This window comes from Rhinatrema bivittatum, chromosome 6, assembly GCF_901001135.1.
Source record: "Rhinatrema bivittatum chromosome 6, aRhiBiv1.1, whole genome shotgun sequence".
In the NCBI taxonomy this organism is placed as follows: domain Eukaryota; kingdom Metazoa; phylum Chordata; class Amphibia; order Gymnophiona; family Rhinatrematidae; genus Rhinatrema; species Rhinatrema bivittatum.
The window spans coordinates 203,404,727-203,431,540 of record NC_042620.1 but is presented as its reverse complement, the minus strand read 5'-3'; the positions used below and the strand labels follow the sequence as shown (position 1 = coordinate 203,431,540).

The following is a 26,814-nucleotide window of genomic DNA, read 5'->3' as shown; positions in this document are numbered from 1 at the left end:
CAATCCTTATCCCTGACAGCATGGATGTTGAAAGCTTGATCTTACAACCACTCAATCTTTCAACCAATGTATCTCAAGTGCTTATAGCTTCACGTAAACCTTCAACACGAATGAACTATTCTTTGAAATGGAGAAGGTTCACTTTGTGGTGCAGGCAAAAGAGTATTGATCCTTTCACTTGCCCCACTACTATTCTGCTAGACTACTTATGCCATCTTTCAGAATCTGGTCTCCAGACTTCATCTGTAAGAGTACATCTAAGTGCAATCTCAGCTTACCATAACAAAATGGGGGATGCACCTATCTCCACACAACCTCTTCTCAGCAGGTTTATGAGAGGTTTAACTCACCTTAAACCACCAATTCGGCCACCAGTCACAGAATGGGATCTGAATCTGGTTTTAACAAGACTCATGCGTTCTCCATTCGAACCCATAGATTCCTGTGATCTTAAATTTCTCACATGGAAGACTATCTTCCTCATGGCCATTATATCGGCTAGAAGGGTTAGTGAGTTACAAGCATTTATCACATACTCACCCTATACAAAATTCCTACATGACAGAGTGGTTCTCCGTACACATCCAAAATTCCTTCCCAAAGTAGTTATGGAATTCCACTTGAACCAATCCAGAGTTTTACCCACATTCTTTCCAAGGCTTCATTCTCACCAGGGAGAAACAGCCTTACACAACTTGGACTGCAAGCGTGCGCTATCCTTTTATTTAAACCGCACTGCAGTCCACAAGAAATCCAATCAGCTTTTTGTTTCTTATGATCCAAATAAACCCGGTAAAGCAGTGGGTAAACATACTTTACCCAATTGGCTAGCAGATTGCATACAGTTTTGCTATGAAAAAGCAGGCCTTCCTCTCCAAGGGTGAGTAAAGGCACATTCAATACGAGCAATGTCAACCTCAGTAGCACACTATCGTTCAGTGCCAATCCTTGACATATGTAAAGCCGCAACATGGAGTTCTCTTCACACCTTTGCAGCTCATTACTGTTTGGACAAAGAAGGATGACAAGATTCAGCCTATGGACAATCTGTCTTAAAGAACTTGTTTCCAGTTTAAACCCAACTCCTTCTACAACCAACCTGCTGTGATCCTCGGCTGCCTCATTTCCAACAACATCACTTCACTGTTGCCTCAATCTGAAATGACTCAGCTTCTAGCTTGCTAATCACCCATATGTGAGGACTAGCATCCTGCTTGTCCTGGGATAAAGCAAAATTGCTTACCTTGTAATAGGTGTTATCCCAGGACAGCAGGATGTATTCCTCACGAAACCCACCCGCCACCCCGCGGAGTTGGGTCTCAGATTTTTTCTTAATTTATTTTTGCTAACGCTTATTGCTACATACAAGACTGGAGTGAGACCCCTGTGGCAGAGAATATCATGGCATGCTGGGCATGCTCAGTAGCCTCAGGCTGCCAGTCAAAAGTTTCTAGAAACTTTGACAGAAGTTTTTCCCGCGACAGGGCTCAGTCAGTGACGTCACCCATATGTGAGGACTACATCCTGCTGTCCTGGGATAACACCTATTACAAGGTAAGCAATTTTGCTTTACAAAATGTACTACCATTCCCGTGGGGGGTGCTACTGCATTGCGAGATGTGCAAGACCGTAAGCTTGAATTTTATTTGAAACGCATTTTTGAGGTCTTAGCGCTCGGAGTCCGGGTGACTATTTGCAGCAGTCTCATGCAGCGGGCAAGCCTTAGGTGAATGCAACAGTTACTCAGCACCCAGGACCTCCCGTCTGCGGAGGCTGAGCAGGCTAAGCATTTAGAGGGTGCTATAGCCTATGGTGCCGATGCCCTTTATGACTTGCTTCGGGTCCAAGCTAAGGCTATGGTTTCTGCGTTTTCGGCCATGCGTCTTTTCCGGTTACGCAATTGGTCTGCTGATGCTTCTTCCAAGGCTCAGTTGGGGACTCTTCCTTTTAAGGGCGAGTTGCTTTTTGGTGAGGACCTGGAACAGCTTATTAAGTCCTTGGGTGAAAACAAAGTCCTTAAGCTGCCAGAGGACCGTCCCAAACAGTCGAAGTCTTTTTTACCGACTCGCTCTCGCTTCAGGGGGAACCGCTGTTACGCTAGCAGAGCCCGCGGCTCCTTTCCCAGGGGAGGCATATCCAGGTCCCAGTCTTGGTCCCATTCCTTTCATGGCCGTCGGGGTTTCCGAGACGGCCATCAGCAACTCACTACCACTAAATCAGCTCCCCAATGAAATTCAGCCGGTCCATTCCTCTGCACGAAACTTAGGTGGGCATCTTTCTCTGTTTCTCGAGGAGTGAGCCAAAATCACTTCTGATCTCTGGGTCCTCGATGTGATAGAACACAGCTACGCATCAGAGTTTGCCAGGGACCTGCCGGATCTATATATCGTGTCCCCTTGCGGCCTTTCCAAACGGCCTGCGGTCTGTCACACCCTTTTGAGACTTCAGGATTTGGGAGCGATCCTTCCGGTTCCGGTGCAAGAACAAGGCGCCGGCCAGTATTCAATTTACTTCATTGTTCCCAAAAAGGACGATTCCTTTCACCCCATTCTGGATCTCAAAAGGGTCAATCAGGCCCTCAAGGTTCCCCGTTTCAAGATGGAAACTCTACGGGCAGTAATTGCGGCGGTCTGTCCCGGCGAGTTCCTCGCTTCCCTAGATCTCAGGGAGGCTTATTTTCACATTCCCATTCATCTGGAACATCAAAAGTTTTTTTGTTTTCAGATCCTAGGCCAGCACTTCCAGTTTCGGGCTCTCCCATTCGGTCTTGCCACCGCCCCCCGCACTTTCACCAAGACCATGGTAGTCGTTGCGGCAGATCTCCGTCGGGAAGGGATCTTAGTCCATCCTTACCTGGACGATTGGTTGATAAGGGCCAAGTCCGCCGCTTTCTGCATGCTCGCGGTAGACAGAGTTTTAGCCCTTCTCACATCTCTCGGCTGGATAGTCAACTACTCCAAAAGCACTCTTCGGCCCTCACAAGAGCTAGAATTCCTGGGCGCTCTTTTCAACACTTGGGTCGGGAAAGTTTTTCTTTCGGACTCACGAACACTCAACTTGATCGATCAGTTGAACACTTTCGTCACTCTTCTGCTTCCCACGGCATGGGATTACCTGCAGGTTCTAGGGAGCATGGCTTCCACGATCGATCTCGTCCCCTGGGCGTTTGCTCATATGCATCCCTTACAGAGAGCATTATTGTCCCTTTGGAAGCCAAAGTCAGAACAGTATCAGGAGATTCTCCCTCTCTCCGACTCTACCATCGCCAATATACAATGGTGGTTCTCCCCGGCTCACCTTCTCAAGGGGATGCCTCTTTTGACTCCCTCCTGGGTCATAGTAACGACAGATGCCAGTCTCTTGGATGGGGGGCTGTCTGCCAATCCCATGTGACTCAAGGTTTCTGGTCCCTGTCCCAGTCTCGGTGGCACATCTATTGTCTAGAAGCCCGAGCGGTTCGCCTGGCCCTCAAGTTTTTTCTTCCTCTGATTCGCCACAAAGCGGTCTGAGTGCCATCAGACAATTCCACCACGGTGGCTTACATAAATCGACAAGGGGGGACTCGAAGTCGTCTAATGGCGCTAGAGGCCAGCAAGCTTTTTCTCTGGGCAGAGGCACTTGGATCGCCTAGCAGCTTCCCACATAGCAGGCAAGGAGAATGTCCAAGCTGACTTCCTCAGTCGACAACATCTCCCAGCGAGTGGGAGTTGTCAGACGTAGCGATGTATCTAATCGTGCGCAGGTGGGGGTCCCCCTCACCTAGACCTCATGGCGACACTAGCCGATGCCAAGGCTCCTCGGTTCTTCAGCCGGTGGAGGGAGCATTGCTCAGAGGAAGTGGATGCGCTGGTTCTTCCCTGGCCCTCCGATTTTCTTCTTTACGTGTTCCCACCGTGGCCGTTAGTGGGGAAGGTTCTTTGGAGAATAGAGCTCCATCGCGGACCAGTCATTCTCGTGGCCCCCGAATGGCCCCGACGGCCGTGGATCGCAGACCTAGTGAATCTCACTGCGGACAGCCCTCTTCGTCTCAGTCATCTGCCCCATCTCCTGTGTCAGGGTCCCGTATTTTTCAACCAGGTGGATCGCTTTTGTCTAGCGGCATGGCTTTTGAACGGAGATGTTTGAGACACAGAGAATATAAGGAAGAGGTCATTGCTACCCTCCTTAGGGCTCGTAAGCAGTCAATTTCGCTTACCTATGTCCAGGTCTGGAAGGTTTTTGAAAACGTCTGCGAGGATTTGGGTGTTTCCGCTCGTTCCCCTTCTGTTGCGGTGATACTCTCTTTTCTTCAGCGAGGTTTCTCCAAGGGTCTTTCGGTCAGCTCCCTGCGTGTTCAGGTCTCAGCGCTTGGTTCCCTCCTGGGTTCCATTGAAGGTTGGCCGGTAGCCTCTCATCTGGATGTTGTTCGTTTTCTCAGAGGCGCTAAGCATCTAAAGCTGCCTATCCGGTCTATTTGTCCTTTGTGGAGTTTAAATTTGGTTCTTTGAGCTCTTTGTACGGCTCCGTTCGAACTCTTCATCATGCCACTCTCAAAGACTTGACTCTCAAGACTGTTTTCCTGGTTGCTATCTGTTCAGCCAGGAGAGTGTCCGAGCTTCAAGCTCTATCTTGTAGAGACCCTTTCTTGCATTTTTCGGACTCGGGCGTCTCTCTCAAGACCGTACCTTCTTTCTTACCTAAGGTTGTTTCGTATTTTCATATTAACCAGTCCGTTAAACTTCCCACTTTTTCTCCAGAGGATATCGCAGCCTCTGGTGGTGGTGATCTTCGTCATCTAGAACTTAAGCGAGTCTTATTGCATTATCTTGAGGTCACCAATGATTTTCGTGTCTCTGATCATCTTTTTGTCCTGTGGAGTGGACCCAACAGGGGGAAGCAAGCTTCTAAAGCTACGATCGCTCGCTGGTTGAAGGATGCGATTTCCTCTGCTTACATTTGCAAGGGCCGAACAGTTCCTGAAGGCCTAAAAGCTCATTCTTTGCGTTCTCAAGCGACCTCTTGGGCGGAGTCTCAATCTGTGTTGCCGCAGGAAATTTGTAGGGTGGCTACATGGAAATCCCTTCATACTTTTGCTCGTCACAACCGCCTCGATGTTCAGGCTCCAGTCTTTGGTTCCTTTGGTCGGCAGATTCTTCGAGCAGGACTGTCTGGGTCCCACCCTTTGTAGGGAAGCTTTGGGACATCCTACGGTCTGGACTGATCCTGGTACGTACAAGGAAAGAAAAATTAGTTCTTACCTGATAATTTTCGTTCCTGTAGTACCAAGGATCAGTCCAGACACCCGCCCGTTCTTTTCTATCCGCTCAAATCTTTTTCCAGGTATTTTTTGTCTTTTTCCTTCTTATAGGATTTCTTTGATTCCTGCATCAGTCTTCCTGGATTTTGCTTATAGGCACCGGAAGCATTGTTACGATGATCATGGGTAGTTATACAAGAGCGTTTAGTTTACACAGTTCATTCAATTATACTGTTATTTGTTGGTTTAAATTACATTTATAGTTATCCTGTTACTTGCTTGATCTTATACCTTTCTGCTTTGACAATGGTTATACTGAAGGTTCCTGGGTGGGTTCCGTCCTTATATGGACAAGCCTCAGAACTCTGGTCTGTCTCCACCTGCTGGAACGGGGGCTTTACCCACGGTCTGGACTGATCCTTGGTACTACAGGAACGAAAATTATCAGGTAAGAACTAATTTTCCTTTCCCTCCTCAAAGCACTACGGGCTTTATGTCAGAAAAGTAATGGCAATGAAGGAACTTTGGGACATCTGTTCTAGTCTTATGTTATAGTATAAAAATTTTGGATCAAATAATTTTTGGAATTTGTAACTGGACAAAAAATTATTTTCAACCCTGAAGGTGTACTTTTTGATGTCCCAGAGTCTTTTAACATTGTGGGGAATATTCAAGAATTTTTATATAGAAACTTTGTTGGAGAAGAGTATACTTCTGTTCTGGAGATACACTGAGGCACTTTCTTACTGGTTTTATTGGAGAAGTGCATGCTACGTATTAATGAAAATGGAAAAGATGGATTCAAAATGCTCTTTTAAAGCTAAACAACTTTCCTAGCAATTTGGACTTTTGGGAATTGCTATTTTTACACATGTGCATTTATGCACATAAATGGACTTTAGGGAGCCAATTTTCAAAACATTTAGGATCCCTAAATGGATACCGCATCTCAAAAAAGATATAGTTGCACTGGAGAAGGTACAGAGAAGGGTGACCAAAATGATAAAGAAGATGGAACAGCACCTCTATGAGGAAAGGCTAAAAAGGTTAGTGTTGTTCAGCTTGGAGAAGAGACGACTGAGGGGGTATATGATAGAGGTCTTTAAAATCATGTGAGGTCTAGAATGGGTAGATGTGAATCGGTTATTTACACTTTCGGATAATAGAAGGACTAGGGTGCATTCCATGAAGTTAGTAAGTAGCAAATTTAAAATTAATCAGATAAAATTCTCTCACTCTACACAAAATTAAGCTCTGGAATTTGTTGACAGAGGATGTGGTTACTGCAGTTAGTGTAGCTGGGTTCAAAAAAGATTTGGATAAGTTCTTGGAGGAGAAGTCCATTAATTGTTATTAATCAAGCTGACTTAGGGAACGGCCTCTGCTACTTCTGGCATCAGTGGCATGGAATCTTCTTAGTGTTTAGGTACTTGCCAGGTTCTTGTAGCCTGGTTTGGCCACTGTTAGAAACAGGATGCTGAGCTTGATGGACCTTTGGCCTGACCCAGTAAGGAAATTTATGTTCTTATGTTCTTAACGTTTGTGGTAAGGTTTCTGAATTAGACCTTTTGAAAATTGACTAGAGTTGAGTCCCTAAATTGGGGGATCTTATTTTCACTAAGCTCCTAAATTTAGGCTCCTAAAAAGTGGATGGTTATGGGGGGCAGAGTTAGGGTGGGAAAACAAAGTTAAGAGCTTAGCACTGATTTTCAGAACTAGGTAGCTAATTTACCCTAAATCTAGAGAACTGAATTGTATTCTTAAATTTATGTTAATTTTCAGCTGTAAACTAGTAAGGTCCATATTCAGACACAGTCTGGAAAGCAAAGCAAAGCTTATCTGGCTAACTTTGAAGGTATATTCAATAGGGCAGCCAGCTAGCTATAGTCAGCTGTCTATAGGACAGCTCATGGCATGACCAGACTTACAGGGTCATTTATCATTGCATGTTAGTGTCTTATCAATAGCATTAAGGCCCTAACACATGTGGTAAATAGTACAATGTGCATTAGTATGTAAATGTCACATTTGCTATGCAAGTGGGAGGAGTTTGGCAGAGTTAATGGTAAGTCAAATGCAATAGAGAAATGCAGGTTTTAATGCTGGAAATGACTACATCTTTTTTCTGTGTATTATGCCTGTGTGTGTATGAGTGAGTGAGTGAGAGAGAGAGAGAGAACCTCTGTAGAGGCTCACATATAAGTTTACTATTTATGCCACTGTAAAAGGGGGCACTAGTAACTCAGGGTGAGGTTTGGGGGCTAGGATATGGTTTGGGGGGCAATTTTACATGCACAGTCAAAAGTATAAACAGCACAGTTGCCATCGGTGAAGAGTTTCTGTCATTTGAAGTGATGAAAGGTAAAAGAGTTGATTTGTACAATGTACTCTTTACCTAGCTTGATTGCAGTGCGTTCACAATTAGTTTACCAGACTGACCCTCAGTTATTGTCCCTTTCTAACACTACTTTCCTTAGTGTCTAGAAAGATGAATCCTTATGAAGTTGCTCTTTAAAGTCTTGCTCTTGTTTGGGAGTGAGCAGGAGAAAATGGTTTTTGGGTTCTTTTTAGATTTTTTATATTCCACTTTTCACACTATTTTCAGCACTTCAAAGCAGATTACATTCAGATATTGTAGGTATTTCCCTATTCCCAGAGGGCTTACAATCTAAGTTTGTACCTTAGGCAATGGAGGCCTCAGGTACAAATAATGGCCAATAAGTGGGTGAGTTCCTGGGTTCCTCGATTACCAGGGGATAAGAAAAAAGTGCAGCGTTCTTTGAGCTCCAGAGATTGTACTAGGGGGATCTGTTGTTTTCAGCCCTATAAGAGGAGTGGCCTTTCAGAGGACTTGACCTTTGAGTAGATCTCAGTCCTTTCATTTCAGGCAGCCCAGACAGGGAGCAGGCTCGGGTAGTGGAGCACCTCGAGCCTCCCAGTGAAGGTGTGCCAACCCACTTCCAGGCACAGGAGATAGGAGGAATTCTCTCTTTTTTATCGGAGGTGGGTCGAAATCAGTGCTCCTCGGGACGTGTTCATGGTGTCTCCCTGCAGCTCTCTCCAGAAGAGACAGACAGTGGAGTTTACATTGTCCAGATTCCTCAGCCTGCGGGCTGTGGTTCCAGTTCTCGTGTCTCAAGAAAATACAGGCTGATATTCCATTTATTTCGTTGTGTCCAAGAAGGAGGGCTCGTTTCATCCCATCCTGGATTTCAAAAGATTCAGCCATCATTTCTGTGTGACTCGCTTTCACATGGAAACCCTGCGCTCAGTGATAATGGCAGTACAGTTAGGAGAGTTTCTGATGACTCTGGATTTGTCTGAGGCATACCTGCATATTTGCATCCGACTAGAGCATCAACGATTTCTGTGTTTCGTGGTTTTAGGGCATCATTATCAATTTTGAGTGCTTCCTTTTGGTTTGGCCATTGTACCCAGAACTTTTTCCAAGGTCATGGTGGTGGTGGCTGTGAAGTTAAGAAAAGATGTGATCCTGGTACATCCGTATTAGGACAACTGGCTGATTTGGGCCAAGAGTCTGGAAGAGAGCCTCCGGGTCTCACGCAAGGTGATCTCCTTGTTGCAGGAGGTAGACTGGGTCATGAACCTAGCCAAGAGCAATCTCTGGCTATCTCAGTTGCTAGAGTATCTCGGTGTTGGTTCGACAAAAAACTGGGCAGGGTGTTCCTGCCAGAGAGTTGTATTCAGAAGCTGATGGCACAGATGTGTCTATAGACAAACACAATATGCCCAACAGTGTGGTCCTAACAGCAGGTGCTTGGATTGATGGCAGCAACCTTGGAGGTGATGCCATGGGTTTGGGCACATATGTGTTCTCTTCAGCGCATTCTGCTGTCTCGTTGGAGCCCACAGTCTCAAGACTATTCGATTTGGATCCACCTGCCAATGGAAATTTGCATTTAACTATAGTGGTGCTTAAAAGCAGATCATCTAAGGAAGGGTTTTCCCTAAGTTCACCGGACTGGATAGTACTCACGACAGATGTGAGCCTCCAAGGCTGGCGAGCTCACTGTTAGGAGCTGACAGCTCAAGGGCACTGGGGTGCAGAAGAGTCTCTCTGGAACATCAATCAGCTGGAAGTCCAGGGAGTACGGTTGGCATACTTGCAGTTCGGCAACAGGTTGCAGGGTTGAGTGGTCTGGATAATGTCGGACAAGGCAATGATAATAGCCTTCATCAATCGGCAGGAAGGAGCCAAGAGCCAGCAAGAGATGCAGGAAATAGACCAACTTATGGAATGGGTGGAAGTGCATCTTTAGGAGATCTTAGTTTTACACATTGCAGGAAAAGACAACATAAGAGCAGACTTTTTCAGCAGGTCAAGCTGGACCCAGGAGAATGGAAATTGTCAGGCGAGGCATTTCAGCTAATAGTGGATTGCTGGGGTCTGCCATTTCTGGACCTGCTAGTGAGTTTTCACAATGCGAAAGTTCCTCAATTCTTCAGTTGCAGGAGAGATTCAAAGTATTTGGACATCAATGCTCTCGTGTAGGAACGGCCAGAGGACAAGCTGATGTATGCCTTTCCCCAGTGGCCCATGTTGGGCAGAATGATTCGGAGGGTCGAGAGTCATAGAGGGATAGTACTTTTGATGGCACCAGACTGGCCCAGGAGACCATGGTATGCAGATCTGTGAAGGCTCTTGGTAGACACCCCCCTCCAGTTTCCAGCGCACAGGGATTTGTTGCGGCAGGCACCTGTTCTTCATGGAGATCCAACTCATTTTGTCTTATGGTATGACCCTTGAAAGGGCTCGCTTGCTGAAGTGTGGATATTCTACTGCAGTGATTGCCACCTTGTTACGAGCTAAAATGTTCTCCACCTCTTTTGCCTATGTGCAGGTTTGGTGAGTGTTTGAGGCTTGGTGTGAAGATTGAGGGGTTCTTCCTTGTTCAGATCCCACTCATTTTGGAATTTTTGCAGGATGGTTTGAATAAAGGATTGGCCCTTAATTCATTAAAGGTACATGTAGCGTTGCTCCATCTCCATCTACTGGTATAGGTGCATAACCCACTGGTTCTGGATTAATTTGTCTATCCTAAAGAAAAGGTAATTATCAGGTAAGTAGTAATTTCTCATTTAGGGGTAGATTTTAAAACGCGCGCACGGCATCCATGTGCGCGCAGGTGCACGCATGTTACAAAATCGGGGGTCGGCGCACACAAGGGGATGCACAATTGTTCAACTTGCGCTCACCGATGACTACGGCCTTCCCCCGTTCCCTCCCAGGGGAGCGGCCTCGGAGGGAATTTCCTAACCCTCTAACCTAATCTCCCTTCCCTTAACCCCCCCGCCCCCTAGCCCTATCCTAAACCCTCCTCACCTTAATTTTACCTGTTGCGCCTGCCGGCATGCGATCCTCCAACACAACAGCAAATGGCCACTGTGCTGTAGGCCTCTGGCCCCTCCCCTCCCCTTTTTCGAAGCCCCAGGACATACACACATCCTGGGGCTTTACACGCATTGCCAGGCCTTTCTAAAATAGGCCCGGCGCATGTAAATTGAATGGATTTACGCCCGTAGGCTTTTGAAAATCTGCCTCTTAATGAATACCTATTCAGATCAATATCAGTTCTCTCACATCATTTCAAAACAAAGGACCTTTTCTTTTAAGTCAAGTACACAATCAGGCTGATACAGTACAGTGCGCTCCGATGGAGCGCACTGTTAACCTGTCATTGGACATGCGTTTTCCCTTACCCCTTATTCAGTAAGGGGTGGAAAACGCGCGTCCAACCCGCCGAACCTAATAGGGCCCTCAACATGCAAATGCATGTTGAGGGCCCTATTAGGTATTCGCACGCAATTCAGAAAGTAAAATGTGCAGCCAAACTGCTTTTCTGTGCACCCTCTGACTTAATATCATGGCGATATTAAGTCGGAGGTCCCGAAAAGTAAAAAAAGTTTTAAAAAAGAAAAAAAAAATTTGAAGTCAGCCGGCGGCTGTCAGGGTCAAAAACCGGACGTTCAATTTTGCCGGCGTCCGGTTTCTGAACCTGTGGCTGTCAGCAGGCTCGAGAACCGACGCCGGCAAAATTGAGCGTCAGCTGTCAAACCTACTGACAGCCGCCGCTCCTGTCAAAAAGGAGGCGCTAAGGACGCGCTAGTGTCCCTAGTGCCTCCTTTTGCCCGTTTCTACCGCCGGGCCTCATTGGAATACTGTATCGCGCGCACAGGCGAGTGGCCTATGCGCGCGCCAGGAGAGCAGGTGTTCGCCCGCTCTCCTGCGGACTTTACTAAATTGGCCTGATTGAAAATTATCCTAGTTTATTTGTTCTTAATTTATATCTTTCTTAGTTATATCATTTATAATTAATGAAATAACAAAGTATTAATGGCAATACATAAAACAAGCAATTCTGCAACACTGCAGTAAACAGAAGCTAAATTACACAGCATTATCAATCCACATTAAGGAAAACTGGGGGAGGGTATAAAGAAAGTGTTAATACATAATAATTAGAAATTATAAATAGGAGAGCTTGAGGTGCCAGCTAGGAGTATCTAGACCAGCTTTTAATAATTGAACTACTTGTACAGTAGGGTTGCTAAATCCTTAAATCAAGCCTTTCTTATCCATTAAGAAATGATCCAAATGAAGTGGGTCAGAAAAGATAAAATTGTTGTTTTGATATGTAACCAAACATTTGCAAGAGAATTTAAGGAAAAAAAGCACCTATAGCCAAAACTCTTTGTTTTAAGGAAAGAAAATGTTTCCTCTGGGACCATGTTGCCCAAGAAACATCAGGGAAAACTTGGATCTTTTGTCCACAAAAAAATAAATCTTTATACTGAAAATATTTATGGAAAACCAGCCACTTATCATGCTCTAAAGAAAAAATGACTAACAAGGTAGCCCTAGAAGAAATATTGTCTACAGAGGCCTCTAAAAAGATAGAGATTCCAGAACTTTCCATTGATAAAGTATCTATCCCCCTCCCTAGCAGTAAGAATTTTCCTTCTGGGTAATTAATAAATCTTAAAAAAAACCTGGTACTTTTTCCTCTGATATGGACATCACTTCACACACATATTTTTAAAATAATTCTCATGGATATAGCAGCCTAGTAACAGGAAAAGTCAAGAAATGTAAATGTCAAGATTTCTGGTTATTTTCGCAGAATTCAAGTTAATTATGAATATTGATGCTATCCTTGATAAAGGATATACAGAGGCTTCTATTGACACCACCTGAGGGGTAAATGCTAGTCTATTTCCTTCAACCCCATTAAATTCTTCTTTTTCATCTTGCTTCACTGGATATCAATGGTATTGTCTCTCTTGGTTCACTACTTACTTGACAAATTGCTCTACAAGTCAAAGTAGGTTCTGATATTTCCTCCTGGAGAACTCTCTCCTCTGGTGTATCCCAAGGCTTGGCTCTGTCAGCAGCTCTCTTTAACATCTATCTAATCCCTGTATGTCATCTTCTTTCATGCCTTGGCATCCATTATAAATTGTATGCCGATAACATACAATTCTTTTTCCCTAAACAATCCACATGAGCCCTAACTGAACAATTCATCACCTACCTGGATGAATTTTTCTGATGAATACCCATGATATGTTATCCAGCTAACTTTAGTCAGATAATTTGTCCACTTACCACTTTACTGAGTGGTTAAATTTGTTACGCACCCAGCCCACGCACGGGCCTGCTCACCTTTATGGTTCCACGGCAGGTCCAGGGTCGGCCTCTCTAGTGGCAGTTTCTAGTGCTTCCAGGCCTCAGCGTCCTGCGGCGGCAGTTGCCGGGCCTTCCACTGTGCACCAGGCCTCATGCCGGAGCTCGGCGTCCTCGGCTGTGTTGGCCACGCCTCTACATGCGTGCGCGGACTGCCCAGCCTCTTGTAGGTCCAAGGGCGAGTCTTAGCTCCGCGGCGCGCCCTGATTGATCCCCCGATATAGGAAGTCCCTGCCCGTACTTCCTTGCCTTGGCAATTGGGTCGGCTGTGTGCTAGATTGTCACTGCGTTTGATTCTTGCTCCAGTCTGTTCCAAGTCTCGTTCCAGGATCCTTCTGTTCCAGTTCTGTTCCTGCCTTGTTCCTGCATCCTAGTACTCCAGCGTCCTTCTGTTTCTGTTCGTCTGTCTCCCAGGTAGTACCTCCAGATGTCTCACTGGTACTGACCTCGGCTCGTTCCTCGACTTGCCTGCTGCCTGCCTTCTGACTACAGTCCGTTCCTCGACCTGCCTGCCTGCTGCCTGCCTTCTGACTACAGTCCATTCCTGCCTGCCTGCTGCCTGCCTTCTGACTCCAGGCTGCTCTTCGACCTGCCTGCCTGCTGCCTGCCTGTGACCTCGTCTGATCTCCGGTATCTAACCCCTGCTTTGCTGACTACTGCTCGGACTGATTACTGGACTCTGACCTTTGCCCATCTGACCACGTCTCTAGATTCTGGTTCTGTTCCTAGCCTTGTCATCTCCTACACTCTTCTGGTTCTCCTTGTTCCATCTGAACTCCAGTCTCGAACCTGACCGCGCTCCCCTTCTGCCTGTGGGCATGTCAGACTTCCATCTTCCCAGGAGACCCTGCGAGGCCCACCTAAGTCCAAGCGGGCCCGGTTCCCTACAGGCTCCTCACGGGGGGACCTCCGGTTCCGGCAGTGAAGCTCATCCTAGCCTCTGTCTCCTCCATTGCTCTGCCCCCTGGGGGCAGTTTCTTCCTGGTCCCTACCAGGGAGCCGCTCTCCACTGCTCCAGGTCAAGGGTCCACCCCCAAGCGCATCAGGTTGCCAAGGCCATGGACTCGGCGGAATCTTCCGCCTCCAGGGCCCTACCGGGTTTGGCTGCCACAGTTAAACATCATCATCAAGCTTTGGAAGCATTGGCCTCTTTGGTGGAAGAACTTCCTTCCCAGCTACAAGACACAGCTTTGGACAATCCTGTGGACCTCTCGGCCACTATGCTTCCCAAAGCATCGTTGGCACTTCCTGCACCCCCTCGATATAATGGGGACCCACGCTCCTGACGTGGCTTCCTTAATCAGTGCTTCATGCAGTTTTCTCTACAACCCTCATTGTTCTTGCAGGAAATCAACAAGGTGACCTTCATCCTGTCTTGCCTGGAAGAGAAGGCTCTTTCTTGGGCCTGTTCCTTATGGGAACGTTCTGATCCCATCCTTTCCAAGTTATCTGATTTCATCGTGCTCTTCAAGCAGACCTTCGTACACCCAGGCCGCCAGGCTATTGCCAGCCACGACTTACTCCACCTCCGTCAAGGGGCAAGGACCCTCTCCGAGTATATGGTGGAGTTTAGGACTCTGGCCACGGAGCTTGGGTAGCAAGAAGATTGTCTGCAGGCCATTTTCCTAGATGGACTCTCATGTGCTCTTAAAGATGAGCTCTCCGTCCTTGAGACTCCCACGTCTCTAGTGGACTTGATTTCCCTGGCTGGTAAGATTGATCACCGTCCCAGGCAAAGACGCTCTCCTATAACACGCCCCACATGCACTTCCAATCCTCCTGTGAAGTCTTCACCTCCACCACCTTCCTCTGTGGTGGAACCCATGGAAGTGAACCATGGGCGCTTGTCTCCAACTGAACATCTACGTCGGCGGAAGGAGGGTCTTTGCCTTTACTGAGGCACTTCTGGACATCGTCTACAGTCTTGCCCGGTGCAGCCGGGAAACTGCAACGCCTGAGCCTGGCGGGGGTCCCGAGCTTGGGCGCAACTGTTACTGGCCCTCAACTCTTGCTTCCTGTATCCCTGGGCATCAAGGCACACACTTTCGCTACCACTGTGCTTGTTGACACTGGAGCAAGCGGCAACTTCATTATAGATGACATTGTTAAACTAAACATTCCTCTTCAGCCAGTGGACGTGAGTCTCCGTATTGCCTCCATCCAGGGGGATCATCTTCCAGGACTCATCACTCACCAGACAGTGGCTGTTCCTCTTATCGTGGGCACTCTCCATGAAGAGGAGATGTCCTTCTACGTATTGAAGTGATCAACCCATCCAGTTATCCTGGGGTTGCCCTGGTTCCAGGCCCACGAACCCCAGTTCGATTGGCATTCCCTGCAATTGGTACAGTGGGATCCCACATGCCAGAAAACTTGTTTGCATTCCATATCTCCAGTAGTTCCTGTCCTGAAGTCTGTTACGTTACCTGGTCTGCCTCCACAGTATTCTGACTTCAACGATGTCTTCTCGAAGCAGAAAGCAGACACCCTGCCTCCGTTACGCAAGTACAATTGTCCTATTGAACTCCTGCTGAGCACTACGCCTCCCAAAGGCAGGAATTACCCGTTGTCTCAACCTGAATTCAAGCTATGTCTGAGTAAATTAAAGAGAATCTAGAAAAAGGATTCATCAATCTGTCTGACTCCCCTGCAGGTGCGGGGTTCTTCTTCATTAAAAGGAAGGACGCGGTCTACGCCCTTGTATTGATTACAGGGGGCTTAACGCCATAACCCGCAAAGAATGATATCTGCTACCCCTCATTAGTGAACTGTTCGATCGCCTTGAAGGGGCACGAATCTTTTCCACGTTGGATTTGGGAGGTGCGTACAATTTGGTGCGCATTCAACCTGATGATATTTGGAAAACCGCATTTAATACAAGGGATGGTCACTATGAATATACTGTGATGCCCTTTGGGCTATGTAATGCCCCAGTGGTCTTTCAATGCCTTATGAACGAAATCTACCGAGATCTTCTGTACTCCTTTGTAGTCGTATACCTTGACGACATCTTGACCTTCTCTAAAGACCTTGAATCTCATCAAGAGCATGTTAGGATCGTCCTCCAGCGCTTGAGAGAGAACCACTTGTATGCCAAGCTGGAAAAATGCCTGTTTGAGCATAACAGCTTACCCTTCCTAGGGTATATCATTTCTGACTGAGGATTTTCAATGGATCCAGAGAAAGTGCAAGGGATCCGTGATGTCCTCAGCCAGTAGGCCTGTGTGCCTTACGATGTTTTCTTGGTTTTACTAATTATTACCAGAGCTTCATTGCTAATTACTCTTCTCTAGTTGCCCCATTCACTGCCATGACTAGGAAAGGGGTCAACACCCGGGTGTGGACACCTAAAGCCATAGCCGCCTTTCAGACGATCAAGGAGGCTTTCTGTTCTGGCCCTTGCCTACAGCATCTGGACCCGAGATGTCCATTTGTTGTAGAGGTCGACACCTCTTCAATCGGCACAGGAGCCGTTTTGAGCCAGTTCTCCCCTAAGGGTAAACTGATACCCTGCTCTTTCTACTCGCATAAGTTTTCTCCTACGGAACAGTGTTATACAATTAGTGACCATGAACTCCTCGCAGTCAAGTTGGCACTCCAAGAATGGCGCCCCTGGTTAGATGGGGCACAACATAAGTTTACCATCTTCACTGACCATAAGAATCTTGAGCACCTTAAAGAGGCTCAACTCCTGAAACCTCGTTAAGCCCGATGGGCACTTTTCTTCGAACGATTTAACTTCATTCTCTGTTTCCACCCAGGCTCCAAGAACCTTTTGCACTGACACACTATCCAGATCATTCAAACCTGAAGATGTCCCTGAAATTCCTAGCTTCATTATTGATCCCGCCTGTATCTCCCTTGCTGTGACCACTACAGTTCCTACTGGAAAAACTCGTTCCGCGTAGATTACTTGAACGAGTTCTGAAATGGGCTCATGATTCCAAGTTGGCAGGCCAACCAGGCCTTGCCAGGACCTTAGAGCTATTGAGAAGACACTATTGGTAGACCAATATGGTGCAGGATTCCCGAAACTAATTGGACTCATGTCCTATCTGTGCTCAACAGAAACCCCCTACTGGAAAGCCCTGGGGCTTACTTCAACCACTCCCAACACCGATGGAACCATGGTCTAGCATCTCGACAGACTTTATTACGGACCTGCCTCCTTCCCAGAACAATACTGTGATTTGGGTCATCATCGACCGTTTTTCAAAGATGGGTCACTTTATCCCTCTGCCGGGCCTCCCTTTGGCCCCAGAATTGGTGAAGCTCTTTCTGAAGAACATTTTTCGCCTTCACAGACTCCCCAAGGAGATCATCTCTGATTGAGGACCACAGTTTGCTGCCAAGTATTGGCGCTCACTATGTAAGGTTTAATATTTTCCTAAGTTATACATCGGCCTATCATCCCCAGGCCAATGGTCAAGCTGAAAGGACCAATCGGACTCTGAAGACATTCCTCTGCTCCAAGTAAATGATCAGTAATTGAAGAATCCACAAAACCAGGAAACAACCAAAATTGACAATTAATAAACCATTCCTGAAAAGAATGAGGGATGGGAAACTCACCAAGACCTCATAGGTTAAATGCCCAATATCTGGATAAATCCAAATTTGTCCCCCTAAGTATGGCTTAATCCTATTACAAAAAAATCTCTTTAACACCATATCTCTTTCAACAGATATCAAAAATTTAACCAGCAGGACACCTCTCTTTTCAACTTGCTCCTCTTGGGTAGTTTCAAGAAATCCAGTCAGGTTCTCAAGTGGGGATAGTGACTCTGGATTCTCCCTCTGATTTTCAGTAATCCCCATTTCTCCTCCACTTCTCCTTTCTGGACTAGATAAGAAATAAGCATGCTGAATTGTAGGCAGTTCACCGCTGGAAAAGTTCAATATCTCTTGCCGCTAAAAGTCACTTTTAGCGGCAAGAATCTCGGCAAGGCTGCTCACTTTTGGGGCACCGATTTCAGCCAGTGTCTTGCACCGCTTTTTGACTGACCAGAAACATAATTTCAAAAATTACACCAGCAAATCACCTCCCTGAAGTTCCCTGAGGAAGGAGTCTGACACTCCGAAACACTGCCGTGTTGGAGCGTGCACTTCAGGAAGTAAGACATTACTCCCCTGGCTGGTGGAAAACGTCTACAGCAAACATTTGTAGTGTTGACACAGTGTTTGTTTCTTTAATTCTTACAGCAACCTATGATTATTCAAGCCCAGAGTTGCAAGGGCTTGACACTATAAGCCATTATACTACTGAGGCTATGTATGATGGTTGCAAAGTAAGTTTACATTGAGTTCTACACCAAGCGTAACTCTGACATCCACAGACGTCCTGCTCCACTCTTCTGTCCCGGCCAGAAAGTGTGGTTAAGCGCTCGACATATACGATTGAGACTTCCCTCTCATTGATTGGCTCCGAAGTACATTGGACCATTCCCTATCATCCGCAGAGTGGGAACTGTATTGTATCAACTCCAGTTACCTCGTGCCATGGGTATCCATAACACGCTCCATGTGTCCCTGTTGAAGCCATTGGTCCTCTCCTGGCCCTCACGTAGAGTTCCCTCTCCTCCACGGGTCTCTACAGAACCTGACTCTTCTCTCCAGGTAAGAGAGGTCCTCGACATTCGGTGGTGTCGAGGAAAATGGGAATACCTCCCAGCCTGGGAGGGTTATGGGGCCAAGGAGAATTCATGGGAACCTTCCCACAACATCCTTGATAAGGAACTCCTGAAAAACCTCCATAGGATTCACCCTGACAAGCCACGGCTGCGTAGGGGGAGGCCTAGCAGGGGGGGTTACTGTACGCACCCCGTGCGCGCCCGGGCCTGCTCACCTTCATGGTTCCACAGCAGGTCCAGGGTCGGCCTCTCTAGCGGTAGCTGCTAGTGCTTCCAGGCCTCAGCATCCCGCAGCAGCGGTCACTGGGCCTTCCACTGCGCACCAGGCTTCACGCCAGAGCTTGGTGTCCTCGGCTGTGTTGGCCACGCCCCTACACACGAAAGGACTACCCGGCCTCTTGTAGGGCCAAGGGCAGATCCTAGCTCCGCGGCGTGCTCTGATTGATCCCCCGATATAAGAAGTCCCTGACCGTACTTCCTTGCCTTGGCAATCGGGTCGGCTCTTTGCTAGATTATCACTGCGTTTGATTCTTGCTCCAGTCTGTTCCAAGACTTGTTCCAGGATCCTTCTGTTCCTGCATCCTAGTACTCCAGCGTCCTTCTAATCCTGTTCGTCTGTCTGTCTCCTAGGGGTGTGCATTCGTTCCCTACAAATTGGTCATCCGCAAAGTATAGGGCCATATTCGTTGTATTCGTGGGGAAGCGAAACATATCGCGATTATCCACGAATACAACGCATCTTCGCCAAATTATTCGGCTGTCTAAAGGAGCCAATTTAAACAAACCCCCCACCCTCCTGACCCCCCCAAGACTTACCAAAACTCCCTGGTGGTCCAGCGGGGGATCCGGGAGCCATCTCCTGCACTCACTCTCTCGGCTCCCCGGCGCCATCTTGTGCTCCTACCATGTGACAGGGGCTGACCAATGGCACCGGTAGCCCCTGTGACATAGTAAGGGCAAAGGCTATCGGCGCTATTTTGATTACTGGCAGCCGACGGCCCGAATGCAGGAGATTGCTCCTGGACCCCCGCTGGACCACCAGGGACTTTTGGCAAGTCTTGGGGGACCCCCCCCAAGACTTGCCAAAAGTCCATTGGGGGTCCGGGAGCGACCTCCTGCACTCGGGCCGTCGGCTGCCAGTATTCAAAATGGCACCGATAGCCTTTGCCCTCACTATGTCACAGGGGCTGACGAATGCAACGTATCTGCCCCCCCGACGAATACGAATCCCGAATACAATGTATGGTGTCCCTCTGCGCATCCCTACTGTCTCCCAGGTAGTACCTCTAGACTGACTCACTGGTACTGACCTCGGCTAGTTCCTCGACCTGTCTGCCTGCTGCCTGCCTTCTGATTCCAGGCTGTTCCTCGACCTGCCTGCCTGCTGCCTGCCTTCTGACCTCGGCCTGCCTGTGACCTCGTCTGACCTCTGGTATCTGACCCCTGCTTTGCTGACTATTCCTCGGATTGATTCCTGGACTCTGACCTTTGCCCGTCTGACCACGTCTCTAGATTCTGGCTCTGGTCCTAGCCTTGTCATCTCCTACACTCTTCTGGTTCTTCTTGTTCCATCTGAACTCCAGTCTCGAACCTGACCGCGCTCCCCTTCTGCCTGTGGGCACACCGGACTTCCATCTTCCCAGGAGACCCTGCGAGGCCCACCTAAGTCCAAGCGGCCTGTGTCCCTATGCGCTCCTCCCGGGGGGACCTCGGGCTTCCAGTGGTGAAGCTCATCCTAGCCTCTGTCTCCACCAGTGCTCCGCCCCCTGAGGGCAGTTACTTCCTGGTCCCTACCAGGGAGCCGTTCTCCACTGCTCCAGGACAAGGGTCCACCCCCGAGCGCAACAAAATTTAGCTGTTCAGCCTAGTCAGTTTTCAAAGGCTTATATCTAGCTGGCTAAATCCTTAGCTAGACGTATTTGAAATCTGACCTCAGTGCTACTTAGTAGAGCAATGTACTCTATTTTAGAAAAAAAAAAGTATTTCTATAAAAAAATTAATGTTCATAAATAGAATCTTTTCCTTTTTTTAGCTGCTGTTTGAATTACAAAAGCAATTAATATGAAAAGTAACTGCAATTAAAATAAGCCACCAGAAAGTTGTCTGTAATACTTGTAGTAGAAACTATATTGTGTTTAGCTCTTTTGTTTAAGTAAGGCTCATTGATTAGGAAATATTTCCCCAACTTTGTGGGTAGTTTAAATAATTCATTTGTTTCAAACTTTTCAAAATCATTCTATAGAATGCTCACTGCCTTAAAGTCATCTTTTTGCCTTAATACATTTGCTTTACCTGCTTTCTTAAGTGGTTCTAAGCATACCTGTTCACTAATTCCTTTAAGATATTTCTTTAGCCAATCAGGCAAAATTTATCAAGTTGTCATTATTATTTTAAGCTGTTAGGCTGGAATGTTTTCCTGGTTATTTCACTGAGGTTTTTTCTTTCCCCTATTAAAGATTCATAGATTTTTGAATGATGGGCTAAAGAGTGACTGCATAGGAAACGTTTGAAATGTTTGTGTAAGATCTGACCCATAATAAATCCAAAGTATTTAATAATTTTTTTTTGTGATGGGAAGTGGATATGTAGTAGTGGACTTGCCAATAACATGTAACAACATTTATCTTCTGGATAACTTTTCACAAATTAAGCAGTTTTGGAAAGTTCATGACATTATTATCCTCATGTTAACTTTTATTTAATATTTCCAGTTATGCCATTCTTGCTTTCAAAACAGCCAATCAGGCAAAACTGGCTGTGGAAGAAATGGATGGAAAAGAGACTCATGGGAAAACGTTCAAAATTCACCTTATAAAAGTTGCAAGAGAATCTATATCTTCAGCTTTCCAAGTACTATCAAAGCTACCCTCTTCAGAACATCAAGTCACTTTTGGAAAAAATATAAAAGAAAAAAGGTCCAGTTCTGCTCCTTGTCCTCCAACAGTGTTTAACTCTAACCAAGACCCCTTGCTAGAGGTCACACCCAGTGCTCACTACTTTCCCAGGACTAGAGGTATCCAGTCACCCAATATGATGAAAAAGTCCACTGTAATTGCCTCCACTGTTTCTCTGTCTGCGGTGGGATCCTTTAATATGGCTAATTCTGTTCTGGGCCTCTCCAATGCAGCTAGTTCTACTCCAAGCTTCTCTGATATGTCTGGTGCTGCCCTCGCCCCTTCTAATGCAGCCACTGTTCCACTAGGTCCTTTCAAGGCAGTTAACTCTATATGTACCCTCTGTAAAAGGAACCTCTCTGCTTCAATTTCCTCTGTACCCGAGACCACCACGTCTACAGCAATCAGCACTATCTTGGAACCTTCTGGATCTAAATATGTCTTTGGTACATATGAGGTAATGTTACCAACAATTTGTGTTCAATCTTCATCCATTAGTGAAAATCCCAGATTGTTATATGATTTGCAAAGTGTAAGGCTACTGCTTATTGTCCTTTGTGCAGACATTTGGGAGTTTGTACGGTGCTGATGACCTAAAGCATGCAGTTAGCCTTGGGCAATGTCTCTCTCCATGACAACTCCATTTTTTTTCAAGTCACATGGAATTCTGCACACTTTAAGAAATCAGCACTGTTCATTTACAGAACCCACCTGTATTCTTCCAGAAAAATAAAGTAAACAAATGGTAAACAAGAATTTAACAATTTATACATCTTGAGGACAATTTTCAAAGTCATTTACCTAGTTATTAGTTAATACCAATTTATCCAGCTAAATTGCTGTCTGAAAATTGTCCTCCTCTGCTTGGCCAGTGTATGCATGGGGCTTCCACAACACACAAAGTTTAAGCCAAATAGAGAGGAGGTATTCTCAGGGGCAGGGAAAGGGCTAGGAAAGACATAACACATGTGGATTTAATTCAGAAGGTGCAAACTCTACCAGTACTTTATTCCCATAGAGAATTTTTAAAGGTATACATAGGTAGTATATCTTTGAAAATAAACTATAAGGTATGTGGGTACAAAGTGCCCAAGGACTTTGGAACTACACAGTCTGCCTGAAAATTGTCTCCATCACATTTTTTAAATATAGCATTTGTGAAATCCTTGCTTTTAAATGTCAAAGTAGCAGTGGTGGTGCAGCTAGGCAAGGGAGGAAGGCAGAGAATAACACAGTATGGGAGCAAGATTATGGACATCAGCGATAAAACCAGCATGTAAGAGAAGCAGAAAACAGTAATGGTGGCAGGATCAGAAGAGGAAGGGACATGGAGAGCAGCTGCATTGATATCTGCAGAGAAGGGGACAGGAAGCATCATCATCTGGTGGGAGGAGATAGTAATGGGCAGGAGAGAGAGATGTGGTGATGACACATTGGGGGTGCAAGGACGGAAGGTGGCAGAATTCAGTGCGTGAGAGTAAAGCAGGTAGTGATGGAAGCATTTGGAGAGAGACGGATAGCAGTATCAAAAGGGAGGGAAGCAGGTAGATGCAGCAAACGTCTCTCATCCTTCCTTGCAGGCCCAGATCCCCTCCACCCTTCACACCTCCACCTCATCTCACCCTATCCCTACTTCTCTTAGGTTTCACTCTCTCCCTTTCCTCACTGATAGATTCTACTCTCCTCCTCACTTTAACAAATTCAACCTTTCCCCTCTCCTCACCTTGACAAGTTCAACTTGGTCACACTTTCCCTCTCAATCTAGTCACTGTGACAAACAAGCTGGCCAATATGTGGTGGCATGAGCATGTGCTCCCATTTCCATAGCTCCTTCAGCAGTAACCCTGAAATTGTCTCAGATTAGTGTGGGTGGGGGGAGTACAGTTGCAGCAGCATGCATACAAACTTTCTCTCTTACACACACATACAATAACACACATGTTCACACTCATACTCTCACACATGCACACTCCTCTTTCACACACACATGCACACTTACACAATGCCTACTCACTCTCACTTTTCTGCCTCACATGCCCATGCTCACTCTCATACTGAACCTATCAGTCACAGCAGCCTTCTCTTTCTCCAGGCTTGGGCTGACTGAAGACCTCTTCCTCCTACAGCATAGGCCCGATGCTGCTTCTATTTATTCTTCTCCATGCAGGGCCAACACTCATCCTATTTGTTCTTTCCCATGCAGTCCCGACACTCCTCCTTCTGGCCTATATGGTCAATCTCAGGCAATGTTTTTTTTTCAGAGCCTGATTCTGCAGAAGCACCTAGAACATTTGGAGTTGGCCCAGAGACCTGGCAATTCCTTCAGAATTCTTAAGTCTCCAGGTCAAATCTAGAGAGATAGGAGCACATGCTCATGCTAGCTGGCCTGCTTGAGGCTGCACTGAATGCTACTAAGTGAGCAGCTGAGTAGAAGAAGGAAACTGGAGGGGGGCAAAGCTGAAAGTCAGGAACTGGAAGATGAAGTATGCAGGCAACAAAGCATTTAATCAGAACTCAGCAGGTAAATGGAGTGAACAGCAATGAGGGGAGGGGAGGGGAAAAGAGCCTGGATGGGGCAGATACTACAAATGATTCAAATGGTATTTATTTAGGATGGAAGCATGTGGTAAGAGTGGTTGTGGGAGGAAGGGAGGAGAAGGCAGCATGGCGGCTAGGAGAAGCTGCAATTAATCTTTCTTTCAATACTGCTTATCTCTTGTTATGAATACTCCTAGTTCCACAGCCCTGGTGAGGGGTAGCTACAGAAATGGAAGAACAGATTCTCTGATAGCTATTGGGATAGTCTTCACCAGCTACTCATCTCTTCTGTCTGCCCAAGGACTGCTTTTATTTCAGTTACCACATTTCAAATGCTCTAAGTTTGAGACCCCTAGAGCTCCACTCATAGTCCCCACAGCTGCTTCCTGTTTTGAATGGAAGCTGCTGGGAAGGGAGGAGGAACTACAGCTAGAGATTGTAGTTGAGGACAAAATAGCTCTTGTAGTTTTATTCTCATGGCCCCGCATTAGGGCTGATGAGCTATGCTCTGTGGAACATCAATTTCTTAAAAAAAAATGTTACCCTCCAAATTTTAATGTATAAATACTCTTGAGGGAGCATCTAAAACAGGGAAGAAACATTTTCACAGCAGAGCCAGGTTTTTTGATAACAAACAGGCAATTGAATATTGAAGATTAAATGGCTGAGCACACTACAGCGAGTTTTAATGCATTGTATTTTCAACTTTTTAAATGTCACTGCAGGGGATTGAAGGAAACCCCATGCAGATGCAGTCAGTACAGATTACTGCAAATACACCTGATTCTTACATGCCTCAGAACATTGAAAGACAAAGCAGCTTTAAAAAACTGATGAAGAGACTCTCTGAACTGCATCCAGAGGCTAACAGGTAAGAGATGTCTATCTCCTCATTACATGTATACCAATGAATGGTTTATTACAGTGTTTCTCAGTCTTGTCTTAGAGTAACTCCTGGCCAGCCTAGTTTTCAGGATATCAACAATGATTTCAAGGCTCAGATTCTTTCATCCAGCAAAGATGAAAATCATTGTGAATGATGACACCAAAACATGAGGATCAAAGTTAATAGCATAGTTGGGTTCAAAAAAGATTTGGACATGTTTCTGGAGGATACGTCCATTAATGCTTATTAGCTAGGTTGGCACAGGGATCATTACCTCCTATATCTAGGAATGAATGACAGAGTGGTAATCCTCCAGATACTTCCGCATTACCCAGACTGGCCACTGTTGGAGACAGGATTCTGGGCTCAATGGGCTATTGATCTGACCCAGTAAAGCACTTCTTATGTTCTTCTGATGCAATCACTTGTTCCTGAGTGAACTGCCCCTTGCTGGAAAAAAACTACTTCCTTCACCTTTGAAGTGTCAGCTGTGATTCTAAAAGCACATACCCTTATGCACCTGTACTTGCTGCTCATCTGTGAAAACAGTATTCAACATTCATTAACATTTGCATAATAGAAAACTAAATCATTCATTATACATTCATTATACATTCCCCACTTTAGAAATATGCAAACACACACAAATAAGGCAATGTATACACCTAACCAGTGCTTATTATATCACACAAAAATCACTCCCAATGGAGAACAGAAAAATTCACATAAATCTGTTATTATAAACACCATAAATCAAGAATTTTTCATTTGTTATATGCAAAAGTTTTTATTATTTCAATTATAAATGTTATAAAAACATTCTCATATCCAATATTTATCACAGTTTTTTGATATAATCCAATTGTTACTTTATGTAAAACAACTCTTAGCACATATTTAATAATGTGTAAAAAACTAGATACATCACTGCTCACAGCCCTCACCTCTATGCTGCTACTAAGCTCAAACTGACCCCCAATAAATGTCTCCTTCTAAACCATGCAATTTTAATCACTATTGATAAACATCATGAATTAAATTAACTTCTTCATTGATCATCATATCCACATGATAATCTTTTTACCAACATTCATTTGAAAATACAATGTAACATTGCATCCCCCACTTTATAATTCATAAATTATCATGTAAATATACAAGATGTAACAAGTGGTTCAATTCCCATCTGTGGTGTTCCTGATTATGTTAGATCCTTTTCCAACAAGGCCCTTGTGTTCTGAACCTGCCGCGGAGCTAACCCCCGCGAGCAGGCACTGCTCACCTCATTTTTGCTGCCATGCCCGACACGGCTCGGAGCCGCCGAAGACAGGCCCTCCCGCATGGCTGGAGCCGTAGCCTCAGTTATCTTCTTGGCCCGGAGGCCGCCCATCTAGCACTGGTCTTCACCGCGGTTGGAGCCGCCGACTTCTGCCTTCCATCTCGTGGCATGGAGCCGCCGCCGCTGTCCTCGAGACCCCTGGCGCAGGAGGTCGCAAACCCCGGCCTGGATTGGCGGCTGGAGCTGCCCCCAGGGCTTCCTGCAGCGGCTGGCGCCGCTGCCGTCATCGGGGCCTGCGTTCAGGCCCAACCCTGCTACCTCTGATGCACAAGCTCCTGCTTCTTCCTTTAGGTGTGCAGCCACGCCTCTCTATTGAATTTAAAGGGCCAGCCATAGGAAGTGTTGCTGGCCCCACTTATGGACGGATTTCCTGTGTTAGCCCTATAAAAGGGCTGTCTTCGCCTTGCATCGGAGTTACTTCACTCTGGAGGCTCCTGCCTGCCAGAGCTCCATCAGGTCTTCTTCGTGGAGCTCTTCTTTTTTTTGTCTCTTCATGTCAAGTCAGGTCTCATGCCTGAGGTCCTCATCCAGGTGTCTTGGTGTTTCGTCTCCTGGTGTTTTGCCTCCTGGTGTCCTGCCCTTCGTG

General features: G+C 46.2%; 1 protein-coding gene across 1 annotated transcript in view; it reads left to right on the top strand.

Moving 5' to 3' along the window:
• LOC115093946 (RNA-binding protein 44-like) overlaps window positions 1-26,814 on the top strand; it is a 318,590-nt gene that overhangs the window by 259,121 nt on the left and 32,655 nt on the right. Inside the window, exons 9-10 of the mRNA XM_029606425.1 lie at window positions 21,283-21,922; window positions 24,729-24,874. The gene's annotated coding sequence lies outside the window, so the exon portion shown is untranslated. The remainder of the gene's footprint in view (window positions 1-21,282; window positions 21,923-24,728; window positions 24,875-26,814) is intronic.